Source organism: Aquarana catesbeiana, linkage group LG03 (assembly GCF_042186555.1).
Source record: "Aquarana catesbeiana isolate 2022-GZ linkage group LG03, ASM4218655v1, whole genome shotgun sequence".
NCBI classification, from domain to species: domain Eukaryota; kingdom Metazoa; phylum Chordata; class Amphibia; order Anura; family Ranidae; genus Aquarana; species Aquarana catesbeiana.
In genome coordinates, this window is record NC_133326.1 from 619654473 (window position 1) to 619660472 (window position 6000).

The following is a 6000-nucleotide window of genomic DNA, read 5'->3' on the forward strand; positions in this document are numbered from 1 at the left end:
AGAACAAGGATACGTCGTGACGTCACCCGCCGCCATCGCGCATCCTCAGTGTATCGTGTTTACATGTCATCGCTCGAGCCTGTTTACTTGCACTGGTATAGTGCTTTATCTGTGAGTGTTTATTTTCACCTTTTTAATAAAATTGTCCATACGGAGAGCACTATCTTTGCCATCTTTTATTCCATATGCCACTGCACTGTCCGAGTGTCCTGATCCAGCGTCATGACGGAGGTCTCTGCATGCTGAACCGCTGTGCTTCACACCCATATGACCCTTAAGGGAATGCCTAATATGACCCTCTGTAATTAAAGGGTCCATGTCATCAGGTGAGAGGCCACTCTGAATGTTGGTGGTGGGCACATCGATCTGTCACCCTTTTTCAGCATGCTGTCTTATTTTACACGAGTGTTTGGAATTATTGGATTATCCATGGACTTTTGTGTGCTTTCATGAACTTTGAGATATATGTTTATCCTTGTGTCCTGTGTTTATTGACACAATTTCAGCATTCATTTGTGAGACATACATTGTACATTCTTCATATTGTTTGGTATTTTGTATGTTTATTACTTCAATTTTTCTTCCATTAGCGCTGCACCATCAGCTTATACATTTGTTTTAGGGATTTGATTGTTGACCCTGGTGTCCAGCTGCTGAGCAATATTTCACATTTTCGCGCTGATTTATCTTTTTATATTTAGGCAGCTACAGTATTTACAGTTAGTGTACTGTGTCCTCTGCACAGTGTGCACCTAAAGCTACCTGAAGACAATTGCTGGTGTTCTCATACTAATAATACTACAGGCAGGCAGTTGATTCTGCTAGTTGCAGTATCAGTATATATATACATCCCAGCTTTGTGCAGCTACATCTCACTGCAGGCCATTAGTATGTCTGGAAGGCCAACAAGGAAAGGCAGACAGTCACAAGCCAATAAAAGAGGGCAAGCAGGCTCTGTGTCTAGAGGCAACAGTGCTGGTCGTGGAGACGGTGCATCCTCATCAGCACGTGGCCGTGGGACACGCTTGTCCTTTTTTTCGGCAGCTGGCCGTGTTGAGCCGCAACATGCGGAAGACTTGGTAGAGTGGATGACCAAGCCGTCCTCATCCTCCTCATCCTCCTCATCCTTTCTCACCCAGGCTCAGGGTACTTTGTCTGGCAAAGCAGCTGCCAACGCAGCCTCTTCCCTTGGCTCAATGGCATCAGTCACTCCTTCTCTAGCCCCACCATGTCCTCCTGAGGATTCCCCCGAACTGTTTGACCACAGTGTTGGGTACATGCTCCAGGAGGGTACATGCAAAGCCTTTTGAAGGCTCTGATGATGGTACCCAGCTAGAGGAAGGCAGTAGCGTGAGCCCAGAGAGAGGGGGTGCCCAAGAAGGACAGCAATCTGACAGTCATGTTCCCCCAGCTGCAGCATACTGCCAGCTTTGCTTCAGTGATGAGGAGGGAGGGGATGATGGGGCAACTGACTCCACGTGGGTGCCTGATAGGAAAGAGGAGGAGGAGGAGGAGCACATCACCAACGAGGCAGGATGCCCTCCAGGGGCCAGCTTAAGGGCAGCACACCGACTGCATCACACCGCAGAGCTCCGCATGTGCAGGGCGCTGCTGTCTCTGCGCGTTATTCCAAAAGTTCTTCAGCGTGGGCCTTTTTTGAGACGAGTGCATCAGATCTCACCGCTGCTATTTGCAGCATATGTCTCAAGCATATCTCGCGTGGCCAAAACATCTCCCGCTTGGGCACCACATGCTTGACCAGACATATGTTGACCTGCCATGCAGTTCGTTGGCAAGTGTACCTAAAAGACCCCCACCAAAGAACAAAGAGGACCTCTCCTTGCTCCTCATCAGCTGGGATCTCCAACCCCACTATACCTTCAGTCCTCTCTGAGACCTGTACTGAGAGGAATGAAGGTGTAGAATTAGGTGTGTCACAGCCAAGTACTTGGGGGCAATCTGCTATCGGTACACCGACATCAGATTGTACCAGGCAAATTTCCCTGCCCCAGCTGCTGCACCGCTGAAAGAAGTTCGCTCCCAGCCATCCACATGCCCTGCGGTTGAATGCTAGCTTGGCTAAATTGCTAGCACTTCAACTGCTGCCTTTTCAGTTGGTAGACTCTGCCCACTTCCATGAGTTTGTGGAATGTGCACGGTTCCTCAGTGGCAGGTTCCCAAACGCCACTTTTTCTCACTGAAGGCGATTCCAGCTCTCTACTGGCATGTGGAAGGCAATGTCTTGGCCTCGCTGGACAGGGCGGTCAGCAGTAAGATGCATATTACCGCTGACTCATGGTCCAGCAGGCATGGACAGGGACGTTACCTATCTTTCACCGTGCATTGGGTGACTCTTCTGGCAGCTGGGAAGATTGCAGGACAGGGTGCAGTAGTGTTGGAGGTTGTTCCGCCACCACGCCTCCAAAATACTACTAGTGGTGATTCTGCCACACCTCTCTCCTCTACCCCCTCCTCTTTTTCTTCCTCCATGTCCTCTTCCTGTGCTGATTTGTCTTCGGAACCAGCGGTGCTCCGTAGGCGTTCAAGGGGCTATGCAAGCATGCAGGCCAAAAGATGCCATGCGGTGCTTCAGCTGGTGTGCTTGGGGGACAGGAGCCACACTGGGGCAGAGGTTCTGTCAGCTCTGCAGGGGCAGGTTCAGAGGTGGTTGATGACCACGCCAGTTTAAGGCAGGTATGGTGGTTTGCGATAATGGCACCAACCTCCTCTCCACCCTCTGACAGGGACAACTGACCCATGTGCCCTGTTTGGCTCACGTCCTTAACTTGGTGGTGCAGCAGTTCTTTGGCAGGTACCTGGGCTTACAGGATGTCTGAGGCAGGCCAGGAAAGTCTGTGTGCATTTCCGCAGGTCATATAATGCCAGTGCTCGGCTGGCTGATCTCCAAAAGGAATTTAACCTGCCCAAGAACCGCCTAATCTGTGACATGCCCACCAGGTGGAACTCAACGTTGGCCATGCTGCAGCGGCTGCACATGCAGCAGAGGGCCATCAATGAGTACCTGTGCGACTATGGAACCAGGACAGGCTCAGGGGAGCTTGGTTTTTTTCCCCACGCCAGTGGGCCATGATCAGGGATGCATGCACTGTCCTGTCACCATTTGAGGAGGCCACGAGGATGGTGAGCAGTGACAGTGCATGCATCAATGACACTGTCCCCCTTGTCCACCTGTTGGAGCACACGCTGCGTGGAATAATGGACAGGGCACTTGAGGCAGAACAGAGGCAGGAAGAGGAGGACTTCCTTAGCTCTCAAGGCCCCCTTTATCCAGACAGTGTTGCTGCGTGCCCGCCAATCACACAGGAAGAGGACGAGGAGGAGGAGGAAGAGAAGGATTGTGTCAGCATGGAGGTGGAGCCTGGCACTTAGCATCAGCAGCAGTCTTTAAGGGATCATTTACAGTCCCAAGAAACCCATGGACATGTACGTGGCTGGGAGGAGGTGGCTGCGGATCATGTCGTCCTTAGTGACCCAGAGGACTCCGGACCGAATGCCTCAGCAAACCTACGCTGCATGGCCTCCCTGATCCTGCCAAGCCTGCGGAAGGATCCTCGTATTCGTGGTATCAAGGAGAGGGATCAATACTGGCTGGCAACCCTCCTTGATCCACGTTACAAGGGTAAGGTTGCGGACATTATCTTGCTGTCGCATAGGGAGCAGAGGATGAAACATCTTCGGGAGGCCTTGCAGAAAGGTCTGTGCAACGCGTTCCCAGAGACTGGGAGGTTACAAACTCCTGTTCCTGCAACGTGTTGCTGAGGCTTCGGTCAGTCAAAGAAGGAGCGGTGGAGAAGGTGGCCATCTGACCGATGCGTTCGGACAATTTTTTAGTCCGCAGCCCCAAGGTATGATCGGCTTCAGCAACCATCGCCAGCGTCTGCTTTACATGGTGCAGGAATACCTAGGGGCAAGATCTGACTTGGACACCTTTCCCACCGAAAATCCTCTGGGTTACTGGGTCTTGAGGATGGATCACTAGCCAGAGCTTGCACAGTATGCAATTGAGCTACTGTCCTGTCCTGCATCCAGCGTTCTTTCGGAACGCACATTCAGTGCTGCTGGAGGCTTTATTACCGATCACAGGGTGCGCCTGTCCACCGACTCGGTCGATGGACTGACCTTCATAAAAATGAATCAGTCTTGGATCACCACCAGTTACCAAGCACCTGATACTGATGTAACCGAATAATTTTTTTTGAAATGTCAGATCCCTTCAAGACTGCCTATGCTGATGCTGAGTGAATATCCTGTTATGCTGAGTGACTATCCTCTTCCTCCTCAATGATCATGCTGATAGCTTGTAAGAATATTTTTGGTTCTGGGCGCCGCCACCAGTGGCTAAGGCCCAATTTTTCAGCCCCTGTTTAACAGGGGCGTGTAATTACAATTTTTGATGCAATACTTTGCAGCAAGGCTTGTTCCTGCGCTCCAACTAGAGTATCTGTGAAGGGTTGCAGTGTTGTGGCACCTGCACCAGTGCCTAAGGCCCAATTTTTCAGTCCCTGTTTAACAGGGGCGTGTAATTACAATTTTTGATTCAATACTTTGCAGCGGGCTCGTTCCTGTGCTCCAGTTAGATAATCTGTGAGGGGTTGCAGTGTTGTGGCACCAGCACCAGTGCCTAAGGCCCAATTCTTCAGCCCCTGGGGGCGTGTAATTACAATTTTTGATGCAATATTTTGCAGGAGGGCTCATTCCTGCGCTCCAACTAGAGTATCTGTGAGGGGTTGCAGTGTTGTGGCATCAGTGCCTAAGGCCCAATTTTTATGCCCCTGTTCAACAGGTGCATGTAATTACATTTCTTGATCTAATATTTCACAGCAGGGTCCGTTCCAGCTTCCACCAAGAGTAACTGTGAGGACTTACAGTGTTGTGGCAACACCACCACCACCACCACCAAAGGCCCAATTTTTCTGCCCCGCTCAACAGGTGCATGTAATTACAATTCTTGATCTAATATTTCACAGCAGGGCCCGTGCCAGCTCCCACCAAGAGTAACTGTGAGGACTTACAGTGTTGTGGCAACACCACCACCACCACCACCACCAAAGGGCCAGTTTTTCTGCCCCTGTTCAACAGGTGCATGTAATTACATTTCTTGATCTAATATTTCACAGCAGGGCCTGTTCTAGCTCCCACCAAGAGTAACTGTGAGGACTTACAGTGTTGTGGCAACACCACCACCAAAGGCCTAATTTTTCTGCCCCTGTTCAACAGGTGCATGTAATTACAATTCTTTATCTAATATTTCACAGCAGGGCCTGTTTCTGCGCCCACCAAGAGTAACTGTGAGGACTTACAGTGTTGTGGCACCAGCACCACCACCACCAAAGGCCCAATTTTTCTGCCCCTGTTCAACAGGTGCATGTAATTACAATTCTTGATCTAATATTTCACAGCAGGGCCCGTGCCAGCTCCCACCAAGAGTAACTGTGAGGACTTACAGTGTTGTGGCAACACCACCACCACCACCACCACCAAAGGCCCAATTTTTATGCCCCTGTTCAACAGCTGCATGTAATTACAATTCTTGATCTAATATTTCACAGCAGGGCCCGTTTTTGCACCCACCAAGAGTAACTGTGAGGACTTACAGTGTTGTGGCACCAGCACCACCACCAACAAAGGCCCAATTTTTCTGACTCTGTTCAACAGGGACATGTAATTACAATTCTTGATCTAATATTTCACAGCAGAGCCCGTTCCTGCGCCCACCAAGAGTAACTGTGAGGGCTTACAGTGTTGTGGCAACACCAACACCTAAGGCTGCAATTTCTGCAGAGTATATAGGGCAGGCCCCTACTTTCAAATATCCAACTTACAAACGACTCCTACTTCCAAACGGAAGGAGACAACAGGAAGTGAGATGAAATTTACCCCTAGGAAGGGAAATTCTGTCCTGTAAGAGTTAATATGGGAAAAACGTGTCTCCTCTCCACTGATGCTTTATCACCAATCCTTGTTTCACTAAAAACCCCA